Here is a 16,789-nt window from a genome sequence, read left to right as displayed (position 1 = left end):
GTAGATGACGTCGATGAGGATGGCATCAGTTGGAGGTCGCATAAAGATGACGATGACGGTGACGGGAACGGTTTTAAGTCATTTGGCAGGTAACAGCTTGGAATTAGTTTCATTCAAAATGGCTTCGGGAAGTTCTTTGTCGGATGAATCCATTAATATTATTGTATCGGATTCAGTTTAATGTGGTTTAATTTAGAAGAAGATTGCACTTATTCGGTCACTTCCAAGACGTTTTGAACAACTTTGACGTTTTAGTAACAATTACATGGTTATATAAAAATAAATCTGTATTATTTTATATTGTCAAAAAATTAAAAATGTTACAAAAAGCTAGAAAAGGTTTTTATTAAACGTGTCATTTTATGGATTTATTATTGTCAAAATTGATAAAAAATTCAAGAACAAGTTGTTATTTCAATTCTCTTCTTCTGTTTCTTCTTCGTCATCGTCGTCGTTGTCCCTCTGCTACAGAATTTTAACTTCCTCTTAATTACCGTCTTCAACGATATTTGTCACTCATGAATTTTCAGCAAAGGTTCTGTCATAATTAATACCGGGCTGATATGGTACAGCATTGAGACAAGCTTGTCCATTACACTGGGGGTAAGCTAAGGAGCTTTCTCGCTTTCCTGCATTCATATCATGAGCAACAGCCACTTTGCAGTTGTACGAATGTATGCATGCAGGCGGTAAAATAGTCATGAAACGTACCAGGAATTCGTTACTCATTGTCCAACCTCATTTCTGGGATTCTAAATAACGCCTTAACCAAGTTTGAATTTGATAATAAACGCAATTGAAATGTTGGTGAGCTACTCCACTCGTTGGTGGAATATTTGATAACTACGCAGGTTTATTCGATTTTATTGGCATTATAAACTGTTAATAAGATTTGCTTTTCACTCTCAAATTATCTCTGAACCGGACAGTTTTCTTCTTCAACTGCTGCAGGAAATTTATCCAAATTAGGCAGTTTCTCAAATGTTTTCAAAAAAGTTGTCTTCCACATCCACTTAATGCATGCAGAAACAAAATGTGTTTTTTTGTTTTTTAGAACGAGGATACTCATCAAAACTTTTGGTGGAGTATAATTCAATTTTTCCATTTTCTTTTTCAAAGAAAATTTCTTATTTGTGAGATAATTAGAATCACAAGTAAATCTATATCATGACCAATTATAACTGCTGCTATTAGAATTATTGGAAAGGAAGATAGAATTTAATATAAAAGTTAATAAAAAATGATAATTATATATTTAGCAATAAATTATAACCTCAATATTAAGAGTTTTTGATCGGGACTACCAGTTGACCGCGCGCTTTGCGCCCTCCATCTCGAAAACAGTTCAATGTATAAAAAAATGTTACTTACAAAAGTTGTAGAGAATTGAATTCTCTACAATATTTATAATAAAAACAAATAGCTTAAAACCCATAGAAAACGAGATATTTGCAAAAAATTTTTAAAAAAATCGATTTTTGTGACCTTTGATCCCTGATTTCAAAACTTGCAACCAGCCAATTGTATGTGAATTTTGAGAATAGTTTTAGGATGCCAAACTACAAATTATTACGTGGTAATATACTGGGTATGTCGATTTTCCGAGGTCGATTCACTATAATGAGTGGAGTATGAAGGCTACAGAATCGTTTGTTATTTTCTACTTTCATTATATTTTTTGTTCCTTCATTAGGAATTATACGCGCTTTTAAACAATATCGAAGGAAATTTGCTTCTACGCTTAAAAATAAGTGAAAAATGCTTCGAAACATCGAATATCAATAAAACAAGAAAAGTTAATCTCGTCGGAATGATTGAAGTCGTGCTTACAAAAGCGAGACGAAACGACTAGACGTTCGCATTTATCAGTGCTTTTTGAGGCTGATACAGAACTGTGGTCATTGGAACGAATACATATTCCCTTACCGGGGCGATTCAAAACTTCGTGTGCATTGAAAGACCAAATGGGAAAACTTGAAGCTGTTTATTTGGTGGATGTTAACAAAAATTAAAAATGTAATTGATGAGTGAGATTTATATTTATAAAAATAAAGAATGCTGCAAATTCCTACTAGAGAAAGATTCTAAAGACCGAATTGTGAAAAAAATAAAATGGTTTGGACGGGCCAAAAGCCCTTTGTATCAAAGATTACGAAGATGATCTCAGAAGTACAATAAAGAAAACACAGAAATTCTTTAAAAAAAAACAACTACAGCGATGCTCAATAAGTTCGATACCGTTTTTATAATAAGAATCGTCAAGCTCCTCAAAATAGCTGACATCACTTCTTCATTGTTGGCAAATCTGACATTTTTTCAAGACTAGGAACAAAAAATAATACGGGGTACTAAATCTGACGAATAGGGTGGATGAGGTAGCAATTCAAACTTTAATTAATTAATTTAGGCCATTGCAATAACGGATATGTCAGTTAGTGCAACACTATTTTCTTAGCCAAATGCGTTCGTTTTTGCTTGATTAGTTCGCGCAAATGTTCGTATAATACTCGCCGTTGATAGTTTTTCTTTTTTAACCGGTTGAGTTCCGTTGCAACTCTCCCCACAGTCACAGTATTTTATTCCAAACCTACTTCACGGCCCAAGGAACCGTATTTAACACAGTTTGATTAGACCGTCCTGGATCCTTGAATCATTATCTTACACTTAATCCATTTGATTTTTTTCATTATCTTCAACTCCATTGTAAAACGGAAAATCTTACTTTTCATATTTTTTTTTGGTTTCTTTTACATAATTCGAATAATATTTGATTACAATTTTTGATTTGTGCTACCTTTACATTATCTTCCTTGATCTCATAAAATATTTTTCAAAACATATCGTACATTATTGTACACATAAAAGTATAAATCATCGTTCAAAGGATAAAAAAGCAAACAAAATTTTGTTTTTCCATTCTGCAAGTAGGGTATACCTTCAAAACAATATATTGAAAAATTTATTTTGAAGAAAAAGTGCAAGAATGATGTTTTCTGTTGACCTTCCTGGCCCTAGACGAAGTTTTAACGCCAAACTTCACCTCTGGTTCAGAGGGAGCTTATGGACCGTTAGTTACACAATGAACCGTACACAAAAATCATTATTTTCTTTCAACTGATTTTTTCCTCGGATCCACGCCCCATATGGAGTGTAAAAACACAAACACATTTTTGTGCCCAGAGGAAAGTTTATCAATTTTGGTTGGGGCCCAACGTGTTAAGGCAGTCAATTAACATTATCCCACGAGCATCCAAAAAGCCGTCGCCATGCCCTTGCTCTTTGGAGCCGGTTCTCACTTTTCATTCCATTATTTTGATTGTCTTTTTCTTTCTTTCTGTGTTTCTGTACCGTTTCATCCATGGTTATGAAACGGTACAAAAATTTGACGTTATTTTTGCCAAACACTCGATGGAAACATCTTCACTACCATCTCAGTCGACCATCATCCAGTACCGCTTTGTGAATTTTCTTCAACATTTTTGGAGTCGTCACCTCTTTTGGTCGATTTTAGCGATACTGGTCTTTCCAGGTCATACGGCTCCGTTCCAAATTTGCTACCCAATATTTTACTGTTGATAACGAAAGAGCAGTCTCAAACAGAGTAGATTCTAGTTCAGCTTTCATATTGGTTAGACTAATACCTTTCACATAACAATGACCATTTTTTTTAAGTTTACAAATTCGCTGAAAACGTTCACTACTGATATCTGTAAAACGAATACTAAACAACGTGGTGTCTTCAAACTTGGAATATATGATATATAGATTGAGTACTTTCTAATACAGTGGTTAGGGCAAGTACTGTAAAAACCAATCATAAGCTTTCCGGTCGAGTAATTCCAGGTGCCTGCCTGTAGATATTGAGCTTGAACTTCTGTAGGTTGTAGTACTCAGGAAGGACTCGCATTGGTAGCCGATTCCACAGGCATGGACTTCTCCAATGAAATGAGTCCCGATAAATTGGAATTCTGAGCGTTTATAAGCCACATCTGCCTCTCGAGTAGGTCTTGCAAAAACTGGACCTGGTAGAGGATTAGAAGCAGCTGCGGGGCATATAGCTTTCTAGTCTAAAGGAGAGCTCCAAGTTTTTGTGGAGCTACCTTAGCTAATTCGGCCAAATATGCCAGAATATATCGCTCCCAACGTCAACTCCCAACAAGAGAATTTGCGGTGATGGTGATAACCAAATCCTAAGCACCAGTGCCAGCCAGTGTATCAGAAAACTATTGGGAGATATTTGCCATTTACAAAAGCTTCACAACTTTTTTCAAAAAAATTTTTTATTCTCTTCGGAGAAGTCTGCTTGGGTAGCTATACACCGATAGAATCGTTGCTCACACTCATGGTAGTAACGGTGGAAGTCTTTAGCTGATCTGACTTTTAACTAACTCGTCGCAGTCTGAAGACATGAATTTAATTGATGGAAGATGTGTTTTGCCATAAAAAACTAATTGTTTCGCTTTATCGACAACTTTAGCCCAAGAACCATTGATAAATTACAAATTTCATCCCCATATCACTGTTAAAAGGAAGGCAGTATTATAAGATATATAAACGAAATCCAGAAATTTGCTTTCTCTTCCCGACAAATACGATTTTAGGTTTTTGAAATTGAAATATTTCAAAGTAAATAAATCTTTGAAGACGATACAATTCTAATTGGAAATACATAAGCTTGGAAAAAACCATCGGTGCGGGTTTGACAAACATCTAAGAAAGAAAATGATAATTCATACATGTTCTATTTTGAATAAATATTTTTTAGTTCTCTAAATTTCTTTATTTGATATTTTTTCAATTCAAGTTTAATTTTTATTTACTTTGCCAATGGTTCGAGATAAAAGAACTGACACGTTGGGTGAAAAAGAGGACAGAACTCTTTTTAACGGCTGTAATTTGCTATTGTTTTATTAAAACACCTTGTATTTTTGGCCAAATCTTTGTCGCTTGTCTATTTACGCACCGGGTTCTAAAAACAACGAAGTGGTGGTTACAATTTTTGTGTTAATTGTACCATGAATGAAGTCAAAGACGAACCTTGTGGATACGTTACTCAAAACTCAAAACAATTTATGATTTCTCGAATCATCATTTACACACATTGATTCTATCTACTTTATTAGCTAAAGCTCGCTCAAAAACCAGAAGCTATATTTGGACAGTCCATTTTTTCTCTCCTGAGACACTATAAAACAAAAAAAATATGAAACAAAACATGAAGAAATTAACATTTTGATTATTCGACATTACATCTTCGATATTTGTTTTGATTGCGACATTCGCTAACAGTATTGGAGCCACATCTGAAATGACACCATAACAAAGATTCACAATTCACAAATTCAATGATACAAACACTGAGCACTCATTATTTACCGCGATATTTGTAAGATACCACACCTGATCCTTGATCCTTTACCGTCTTTAACAACATTATATATTTCTTCCAATATAAATTGCAGAAGATCCGAGGAAATAATCAATATTTCCTAAATAAGCACGGCATTCAAACCAAATTAAGAAATGAAAAATAATGTTTACACCCCGTATAAAAATCGGTAAACATCTAACAAACCGTCAGACCACGTGGGGTTGAATTAAAACATCGAATCGTAAACATAAATGCATTTCTATTGGCCGAAGCTGACGGAAGGCGTATGTACACGATTTCTTCGAAATATTCCTGCTGAGGATTATTCAGAGAACCGAAAAACATGTAAAGAACAACTGAAATCAGTTGACAAGAGTTGACATTAGAAGTTATACAGCAAAAGGTAGCAGATTATCCAGAATACAATTATACCAGTCTAGAAACATTGCGTCAAGTTTTGTTAGCATGTGGTTTTAGACACAAAAAACTGAACAAACAATAACCGAATCGTCAAGGATAGTTCGTTGGCGACAAGGTTATTTGCGTCAGATAAAAGACTACTGAAGTTCTATTAGACGAATAGGATACAAAAAGTCCACGTCTGGTACCCTGTTTAAACCAAACTCCCTTACAGGCAGATACATTTAACTCGTCATTTTACGTGTTATAATTTAATATTCAATCTGCAATATGAAGTCATATTTATCGACCTCTCAGAAAATTGTGACGAATGATTTTATCCTAAAATAATTAATTAGGTGATCAAACTTAATAAATGATTGTGCCAATCGTCATATGAATCGATCGGTAAAAACTGTGTCTGTATGAACTAAATATTTTTTCTTATCTGAGATAAGAATAAAGATTTTTTTAATAAAAATCGTTTTATCACTGCAGGATGTCTAAAAGTACTTATCCATCTTCACGTGACAATATAAATGTGTCGTTTCAACCCTTTTCCGCGTACATATTCTGTGTCCACTCGAGCTAAAAAAAAAGTAAAAGGGTAGCTTTCTAGGGCGTCCGATAAAAGCCCGAAATGACAATATAATGCCCTCCTGAAGGCATTTTCTCCATCGGAACCGTCGCTATATTTGCAGAAAAAGGAAAATAAAACTCCGTTGAGTAAGATGTGCACGTTGAGTTGAGCCGAAACAGCTATTACATAAAATTTTACTGAAAGTGACTTTCAAAAATAAAATAAATAGAGCCGTTATGTTAGAAGAACATTATTTGTGATAACCGGGGCGGACATAACTTGATTTTTCATTTAATTATTAAAGTTTGAGCTTCTAAATTAAAAACAGTTTCTCCTACAGGTTTTGATTCATATGATTATTGGTTTGATCTAATGTTTAAAAGCATAATAAAAATTGTAAAACTATCCCAATCTAATTCAAGAAAAAAATCTGGCCCATGGGGGGATCGAACCCGCGACCTTCGCGTTATTAGCACGACGCTCTAACCAACTGAGCTAATGGGCCATGTTAATACAACATAATTAATATATATAAGAATATTGATTCGAATTTTTTTTCAATGATTAAAATAAATTAAAAAATTGAAAGTATATAAAAAAATATTCTTATTTGTATTTTTTCAACAACCCAAGATTCATAAATGAACAAAAATCCAATTTATTAGCAAAAAACATATTAGGTACTGTAACATAACCTAACTGAAATTTATCTTCAATTTGATTTTCTTAGACCTTTTATACGTTCTTGTCTGTTTTTTAGAACTCTTCTGATAAAAATTAGTTTTCAAAACAGATAAAAAGTTCAATTTCGGACTTTATTAGAAGCTATTGGAAACTAACATAGATAGTAGAAAGTGCCAAGAAAATTATATATTACATTTTGTGAATTGATATCAATAAAAATAATCCGATAAAATATGTCACTAATATAAATAAAAAAACATTGATAAAAATTTTAAAAAGTACTTAGCAGAGCGTGGTTTCGATCCACGGACCTCTGGGTTATGGGCCCAGCACGCTTCCACTGCGCCACTCTGCTTGTTACACAAATTATTAAGTTTTCGTATTTCATATAATGTAATGTAATCAAAAGAAAATATTCTAACATATTTATTAAAGAATAGAAAATACCTAAAATAATAAAGTAATTAATCCAATAAAGTAAACGCAACTATGTATATTTTGATAAAATCTAAATTCATAACTTATCATAATATACCTAAAATTACCATCGTGTATTAAGAAATGTTAGTAAAAAATATAATCAGAATCAGCATTTATCTCATAAATTGAAATAAAATGATTTACTGGTTTAATCAAATAATTAATGGATGTAATTGTGATTTTGATATCTTAGTGAGCATTATTCGAAGTTACTCTGTTGCTTATAAATGATTTCTTTGATTGTTATTTTTGATGTACATGTTCAATTTTTATTATATTTATTGCCAAAATTGAACCGAAACGTCAAAAAAAGATTTAGTGAAAAATATTTCATCTATTAAAATAAAAAAGATTTATTCAGGAGAATATTCATAAAATGTAATATTATTTCTTATAGATATTAAATTATTATTAGAAAATATGCTTCCTAAAAGCAGAGTGGCGCAGTGGAAGCGTGCTGGGCCCATAACCCAGAGGTCCGTGGATCGAAACCACGCTCTGCTAAACATTTTTTGTTGATATATTATATACTTTTCATGTAACTATACCTTTTGCACGTTCATATATATATATATATATATACAAAAACAAATGAGTTGTAAGATAATTATCAATTATAAAGTTAACAGAATATGAAGAATATTAAATGTCCAGAGTAATTGAAATTAAGAAAACAATTTTACAGAAATATGCATACATGAGCAGAGTGGCGCAGTGGAAGCGTGCTGGGCCCATAACCCAGAGGTCCGTGGATCGAAACCACGCTCTGCTAAATATTTTTTTTATTATAAAATTTACAAATACATTTATTTCCAGCAATTTTGACAGAAGCAATTAATTTTCGAATGAGGCCCGTCAATTGATCATCACGCGGTATATTTTAGCATCTTTTTAACCCCCTTCCTCTCTCCTGGTTATACGTGGTAGGTTTTAAACTACACCATCACCCCTGCCCCTGTTACAAAACAATTTGAAATATTCAATTAAGGTTGATGTTTATGTCTAACTGTTTCATCCCTTTTCGAAACTCATATCATTAATGAACGGCACCACAGAACTAATCTGTTTGTTTCTAATATTTTATGGCATTACTCTAATCAAAAAGTAACTAATACTTTTAAATATATTTCTTAAGAATAGTTTTATTACGTCACATAACCTCATTGTTTTACATTTCCTCACCATTTTCAAAGTTTGGCAACGTTGCTGGATTGTGACCTTCTACTCGCTATGTGACGTTGAACTAGATACGATCCTGGATTTGATTGCGTTGAAATAAAAACTCGATCCCATTTCAATTATAATAGATCCGTTAGGGGAACAGCCCCTATATTTCATTTTATTTGATGACTCGTACTTGTTGATCCTGCAGAATATTTTTATACTACTGACAAATTTTTTATTGACGATCATATTTTCGTGACGGAGAAAAATGATGTTCGCTAAAGAAGGGACTAGAATACTAGAAAACTGAAGTCATTTTTTACCCAGACGAAACGTCGTTTAGAAGAATGACGAATGGTAAAACAATATAAAATTTCGATTTGGACATAATGGCTTTTAGTTATAGAAGAAAAAGAGCTCAAGTTTCGTATCGATTTCAAAATTAATTAAGCTAAGATCAGTTTTACCATGTTCTAATAAATTAAATAACTGTTACCACATAACTTTAGTAAGAATTTTATTATATTAACGAATGTTTAATGTTTTAACATTTTTTTATTCTAGTTGAGAGATTTTAACAGAAAATGTCACGTTATTGTGTACTAAAACAATCTTCTTGGCATTACACGCAATTTTACGAGGTTAGAATTAGAATAATCGTTGACCTGAGTTTTGTTTGTTTGCTTGGAACCTATAGTCCGAGAGCCAGGTGAAAATTTGGTTAATTATTTCCTTTCGAAAGTTAATTGGTGAGATGCATCAGAGAGTTATGTAATAAAGCCTAATGAACGTCAGCTGCGGCTCGGTGGGTGGGGTACATATAAGCTAGTATCAATAAAATTTTTATTTGAGAGCGAATCACTGAAAATATATAAAATAATTTTCATGTTCGAGGCGCCAACTGACGTATAATATACTATAGTATAGTCAGCTGATTATTTTCTGTCTTCGAGTTTCACAAATATTTAGCTGGGAGGAAATGACTAAATTTCTTTTTTTTTATCTCTTAAGAGAAACTTGGTCGTGTATATCTGTTGTTGGCTCCCGGACTATAATTAACTTGGTCGTGTATATCTGTTGTTGGCTTCCGGACTATTAATAACTTGGTCGTGTATATCTGTTGTTGGCTCCCGGACTATTATTATCTATCGTTATTTTAAATAAGAAATAATGAGTATCAACAATAAACAAGAAAACGCACTAAACTAGCGCCCATAAACCGAAACATTTCGGGGGTTAATTGGGGGTGGCCCACCTATATTGTTAGTTTAAGTCATATTTCGTCACATTTTTCATCTTCAGACCTCTTCGATATACCTGATACATGTTTTAGAACAACATACTAAACCCCTGAGATGAGCTACGCTGCTTTTAGAGAATCGGGACGCGCTACCTCTTTACCATCTTTGATCCTAAGAAGAAACATTTTGGGGGTTATTTGGGGGTGGCCCACCTATATTGTTAGTTTAAATCATATTTCGTCACATTTTTCATATTTAGACCGTTTCTCCTTACAACTTCACCAAGAAAACAATAAGCCTTTAACCCCAAGAATTGCTTCTTCTTGGAATTCCAAGTTACCTTCCTTATGTCCTCCTTATGGCTTGCAATTAACTTTATCTTCTTCGATATACCTGATATATGTTTTAGAACAACATACTAAACCCCTGAGATGAGCTACGCTGCTTTTAGAGAATCGGGTCGCGCTACCTCTTTGCCATCCTTGAGCCTGAGACGTAACATTTTGGGGGTTAATTGGGGGTGGCCCACCTATATTGTTAGTTTAAGTCATATTTTGTCAAATTTTTCATCTTTAGACCGTTTCCCTGTGCAACTAACTCAATAAAAAAATAAGCCTTTGACCCCAAGAATTCCTTCTTCTTGGAATTCCAAGTTACTTTTCTTTTATAACCTTCGATATATCTGGTAAACGTTTTAGAACAACATACCTACACCCCTCTACTTTCTACATTGTTTTATAGCACCCCCTTTTGTTCCTTAATCACACTAACCCAGGCGAGACGTTTTGGATCGAAGAGAAATTCACCTTTTTTCGGGACAGCGAAACGAGTAGATCTCGAACATCAAGATTTAAGCGAAGCTACGCTCCTTCTAGAGATTGGATACGCGCTACTTCGGTTGACTTCACGTTTTTTGGATATTTTTGAGTATATCGTTCTTTTAATATATTTCTATATATAATAGTAAGTTTAAGTAATTATCGAACTTTGATTATTGTGGTACCTCTTTCCCTTCCTTGATCCTAAGACCAGTGCCCATAGAATGAAACATTCTGGGTCGTTAATTGGCGGTGACCCACCTATATTGTTAGTTTACGTCATTTCTGATGTCATCTGTCAAAATTTTATATGAATCTGGCAAATGGATTAGTTTTAATACAATTGTGATATGGCTTATAAGTAGAGGCTGTAATCATATCATTCAAAGTTGCAGCTTATTTTGATGTGGTTCGTGGTTGCATTGCTTGTTGCCTACCCGGTAGGTTGGGGCATGATTTCTTATACCCAACATACGGAACGCGGTAGTAAACAAATTGAATGACAGGTGACAGAGATCAATAATAACGTGCACTAGCGTGGTCCTAAACAACGTTTTCTGTTTTATTTTATTTTTCTAAAATAGATTATATTTTTATAACAAAGGTTCACAACTATCATTTGCCTGAACCTAAATATATTTCGCGTGATAGAAATTTTGGGGAAGCAGCTTATATAGATGTTGTACAATATAAGCCCGGCGTTCTCCTCAACTACAGATACTTAGAATAAGCAATGCAGCTATGGAATACATTCAAACACAGTCGTATATAATGTACTTACACATAACATACGTTAAAGCCCATAGGGATAATCAGAGGGGTAACTTGCTTAATTTAAAAAGAGATTAAATGATATTGTTTTCTCGTTGATTCTTTTTATTGATTATTATTGTTTTAAAATACCAATACATACATTTTATGGCCGTAAAACAAAATTTCAAATTTCCGGTCAAGATATGTATTTGAATGCGTGCATCTAGCGCACGGTGGTTCGAGCGCACTGATTATATAAGAGGGTGCATCGAGCGCACATTTGTAAGTATAAAGACGGTATCCTCGATCCCTGTATTTAGCTTTAAATGTTTGTTATCGTAAATAAAAGAAGAAAAACCTAACCTAACCTAACATAACCTAACCTAAATTGTTTTATTGGTACAGAAACGCATGTTAAATCATAGCATTTATTAGTTACTTACGAAAAATTATGTCCGGCAAGTGATGTCCATTTTGAGCAATACATTGTTGTAGCCTTTGATGGAAATTCTTTGCAATATATGTTAACATCAATCTGGAGTAGGTGTCGACGAATTGCGATCTTTAGATCCTCCAAAGTACGCGGCTTAAAAAATCACAACTACTCAAGTCGCAGCGTCATTTTCTTCAAAAAAATATAGTCCAACAAGACCAACCTTTCCTACTGCACACCAGACAGTCACCTTTGGGCTGAGAAGTGGTTTCTCGTGAAGCAGATGTGGGTTTCTTTCTGCCCAACACCGGCAATTTTTTTGTTGACGAAGTCATTCAGATGAAAATTGGCTTCGTGATTCATTAACAATAATTTTCATTTTCTTCAAAAATGGTAAGCATTCGTCGACAAAATTGTAATCTCTGCTGGGAATCTTTCAACTGCTACAAGACGGTTATCTTGTAAGAATGGAAAAAATTTAGATCTGTATGCAGAATTCGTCTTACAGTACTTGTGGTCATTTGAAGTACTGTTGAATGCCTCTGGATAGAGCGGCGTGGGCTTCTGACAAAGGCTTCCTTTACTCGTTCAATGTTCTCCGGAGTGCCAGCGGTTCGTTGGGGACCTGGTAGTTTTTTCTTCAATATTGATCCACTTGTTCGAAGGTTCGTAATATTGTGGTACGAGAAGGGACACTTGAACCTTGAACAGCAGTTCCGGATTCGTCATTTCGCACAAAACTTACGTGTACAAGCGTTGGTCTAGCGTTCACGTCTTAATGACTGAAATGTAAATGGTATGAACAAAAGAAACGTTAGATACAAGTCACGTGCCCCTCCCACCATGAGCGCCTCTTCAAAAACATCCGGTTCCCGTGAATGACCCTGTATATAAAACAATTCTTGTGTTGTCTTGTTTCTTACGTAGAACCCGGCGCGACTCTGTATACTATATCTCGGATTGTTATCCTGTAATGTCCTGTGGCTTGGCTAAGTGCAAGATCATGTATCAGTGTTAGTTACGACGTTTAACTTGCCCTAACACTACGTGTAATTTCAAATAAACGATGTCATTGTATAATAGCGACACATTAGTACGCCTTTTTTAGTCAGTATAAACCGAAATGAGGGTGAAAATGTTGAGAGTAATTTCAAAGAGGCGCCGGTTTTTAAATGTTGAAATGTTCTATAAAACAACATGGAATTTTTTAGGGCGAACAAGATAAAAAACCGGATATTAATAAAGAATTAAATTAATTGTGATTTTTTGCATGGTTACGTAGAGTATTGTGAACCAATTATTTCTTGCATGAAGGTTTTAGATAGGATTTTATGAAAGATAATTTTTTTAACGAAGAATGAATGTTTCTTTAATTTCTTATTGCCTAAAGCTTTCATAATTTTTAAAAGACAGATGAAAATTTGACGTTTCGACTTTTTTAGTCTCAAATCAAAATTTGATATTGGCAGTGACAAGTTGTTTGTTTTTTAATTAAACGAAACAAGGACTTTCCCAACAACGCATTATTTCAATAAATAATGATATTAGTCACAAAGGACATAATACATTATCCAAATATTTTACTAAACTAAAATCTAAAACACCGAAAAACAAAAGAAATAATATTATATATCAAGTGCCTTGTACTAATTGTGACGCTGTCTATATAGGGCAGACATCTCAGTATTTTAAAATAGACTAAAACGTCATCAATACGATAAAAAAAATAGAACTGCATTAACGAACCACGAAATATAATATCAAAAAAACACAAATTTGATTATAAAGATTCAAAAATTATTGGAATGGAATCTAATAAACGAAAAAGAGAAGTTTTAGAAATGGTTCACATTCATGAGAAAAGTCGAACGTCAAATTGTCATCTGTTTTCAAAAAATTATATCTATTTAGTTATTTTTTTTTGTTTTTTCTTTAGTTTCTACAAGCATTTGTCTACAAATTGTCACAATTTTTTGACAATACAACATTTCTCTCTCAATACCCAAGATTCAAAACCATATATCAGAATTGTTAATATTTTCATTATTGTTTCTTTGGAGATTTCGTTTTTGTTTATGAATCCCTCGATTAATGCATAGTTCCTTTTAAATCTTTAGTTGGAATTTCTAGAACCGTTGGCGATATTCATACCGAATTCACACCACCACTACACCAACACTCACGAATACACTGTCTGACGAGCATTTCGATAACCGAGTTATCATCTTCAGAGACTGAAGGTAAACTCTAAATCCTGTCTTTTTGTTTCTTCCATCACGATTCCTAGACATCGAAAGCTACTAATTTCTTGGGTAATTCATCCTCAACCCTGATTTCAATCCACTACCTTAACTTTGGTTTTCTTTTTGTTCATTATCATTCCGATTTCTGTCAATATTTTGTTCCAGGTGTCAAATGATCTTCCATTGAAGTGTCCTGCTACAATTTTCGCCGATTCTACCATTACATTCGAATCCTAAGTATTAATATTAAACAAAATTTCCAATATCAGTTTTAAGTCAGATGAGATATCAACTTGAAAATTAAGATGAATATTACCAAAAAGATCATCGTCAAAAAATGATCCAAACATAGAAAAGTTTTGGAGTACGTTAAAAGCAAAAAACAACGCAAAAACAATAGTTTTTTCTACTTTAAGTGCGCTAGTAATTGGCTCATAGTGGTTACAATCTTCAATATGAATAGTTGTTTGAGGACGTCGTTTTTCACAAAAAATCCATTTATTGAGGGATATAATATTATTTTACATAAACAGATGTTATTTCCTTCTCTCAAGTAAAATGAAGATAAACTCATTTTCAGTGTATATTCGAAAGCAATAAAGCTCGATCGGAAGGGACCTTTGTGGAGTTATTAAATCCAGATAAACTAATAAGAATTTTGTGAGAGAAAAAAATCTACCAAGGGGACGATCCAAAGAGGATTGTATAAGATAACAGAAGGAGAATACGGCAAAGAGAAGACTGAAATCTAAAATATTAAGTTAAATTGCTTCCGAAAATATGTGGGAGACATTCAAGAACAGAGATGTATTAATTCAGATTGTAAATCAAACAGTAGGACTATCTCCAGATAAGAAAATATTATGATTACATATTTTATCTACAAAGCTGATGATTACAAAAAAAAATTTGACGTTGTATTTAAAATTTGCTTTAAGGGATTAGAATTTATTAGAAAAAATTACGAAAAATATTCGAAAAACGGTTAATGTAAGTTTTCAATTTGATGCCCATTTTGATCGATGCATTCACAGCAACGTTTCCCAACGGAGAGGTAGTTCAAGCGAAGCATTTTATATAATTGAAGACAAATGAAAAGTTCACTTGGCTTTGGTATTTTCATTTTTAAGCCTGTCTAAGCTCAAGTATGGGAAACATTTGATAAAAAAAAGTTTTTCTTAAGGATTTTGGAAAGCGAAAAATATACAAAGTGGTCCATTTGAAATAACCAAGTTTATTATTTTTCCGGAAAAAGGAAAATAGATCTGATAACACTGAAAATACAACCATAATACCAGCCTTATCACAAAACCTTTGTACTCAAAATTTTTAAAAAATCGTACAAGTTGTTTCCGAGATAATTTAGGCGTTCTATACATAAAACTCACTCTGTATATAATAAAGTTTGTTTATTGAAGTCTTGCTTAACTTTTTTGTAAATTTTCGTAACTTTAACATCAAATTCGTTATCAGGAACATTGAAAACCTTGGATGTGGTATGTAACTTGAATACTTTTTGAAGTATGTGCTATTCAATGCAAAGTGGGGGCTATAGGGGGATGAAGGGGGTAAGTTTGTTTATTGAAGTCTTGCTTAACTTTTTTTGAATTTTCGTAAATTTAACATCAAATTTGTAATCAGGAACATTGAAAACCTTGGATGTGGTATGTAACTTGAATACTTTTTGAAGTATGTGCTATTCAATGCAAAGTGGGGGCTATAGGGGGATGAAGGGGGTAAGTTTGTTTATTGAAGTCTTGCTTAACTTTTTTTTGAATTTTCGTAAATTTAACATCAAATTTGTAATCAGGAACATTGAAAACCTTGGATGTGGTATGTAACTTGAATACTTTTTGAAGTATGTGCTATTCAATGCAAAGTGGGGGCTATAGGGGGATGAAGGGGGTAAGTTTGTTTATTGAAGTCTTGCTTAACTTTTTTTGAATTTTCGTAAATTTAACATCAAATTCGTTATCAGGAACATTGAAAACCTTGAATGTGGTATGTAACTTGAATGCTTTTTGAAGTATGTGCTATTTAACGCAAGGTGGGGCCTATTAAGGGATGAAGGGGGTAAGTTTGTTTATTGAAGTCTTGCTTAACTTTTTTTGAATTTTCGTAAATTTAACATCAAATTTGTAATCAGGAACATTGAAAACCTTGGATATGGTATGTAACTTAAATGCTTATTGAATTATGTGCTATTTAATGCAAGGTGGGGGCTATTAAGGGATGAAGGGGGTAAGTTTGTTTATTGAAGTCTTGCTTAACTTTTTTTGAATTTTCGTAAATTTAACATCAAATTTGTAATCAGGAACATTGAAAACCTTGAATGTGGTATGTAACTTGAATACTTTTTGAAGTATGTGCTATTCAATGCAAAGTGGGGGCTATAGGGGGATGAAGGGGGTAAGTTTGTTTATTGAAGTCTTGCTTAACTTTTTTTGAATTTTCGTAAATTTAACATCAAATTTGTAATCAGGAACATTGAAAACCTTGAATGTGGTATGTAACTTGAATGCTTTTTGAAGTATGTGCTATTTAACGCAAGGTGGGGCCTATTAAGGGATGAAGGGGGTAAGTTTGTTTATTGAAGTCTTGCTTAACTTTTTTTTGAATTTTC

The 16,789-nt window shown here is 33.3% G+C and overlaps 4 non-coding genes across 4 annotated transcripts; 2 read left to right on the top strand and 2 right to left on the bottom strand.

The window, feature by feature from the left end:
- Positions 1-6,781: 6,781 nt before the first annotated feature.
- Trnai-aau (transfer RNA isoleucine (anticodon AAU)) lies at positions 6,782-6,855 on the bottom strand. Its single transcript has one exon. It is a non-coding gene; the product is annotated as a tRNA-Ile (tRNA).
- A 462-nt stretch (positions 6,856-7,317) lies between these two features.
- On the bottom strand, positions 7,318-7,389 carry Trnam-cau (transfer RNA methionine (anticodon CAU)). The gene has a single exon. It is a non-coding gene; the product is annotated as a tRNA-Met (tRNA).
- Positions 7,390-7,946: 557 nt separating this feature from the next.
- Trnam-cau (transfer RNA methionine (anticodon CAU)) lies at positions 7,947-8,018 on the top strand. Its single transcript has one exon. It is a non-coding gene; the product is annotated as a tRNA-Met (tRNA).
- A 196-nt stretch (positions 8,019-8,214) lies between these two features.
- Positions 8,215-8,286, top strand: Trnam-cau (transfer RNA methionine (anticodon CAU)). Its single transcript has one exon. It is a non-coding gene; the product is annotated as a tRNA-Met (tRNA).
- The last annotated feature ends 8,503 nt before the right edge of the window (positions 8,287-16,789 follow it).

This window comes from Diorhabda sublineata, chromosome 9, assembly GCF_026230105.1.
Source record: "Diorhabda sublineata isolate icDioSubl1.1 chromosome 9, icDioSubl1.1, whole genome shotgun sequence".
Classification (NCBI taxonomy): domain Eukaryota; kingdom Metazoa; phylum Arthropoda; class Insecta; order Coleoptera; family Chrysomelidae; genus Diorhabda; species Diorhabda sublineata.
This window is presented reverse-complemented; position numbering and strand designations above follow the sequence as displayed.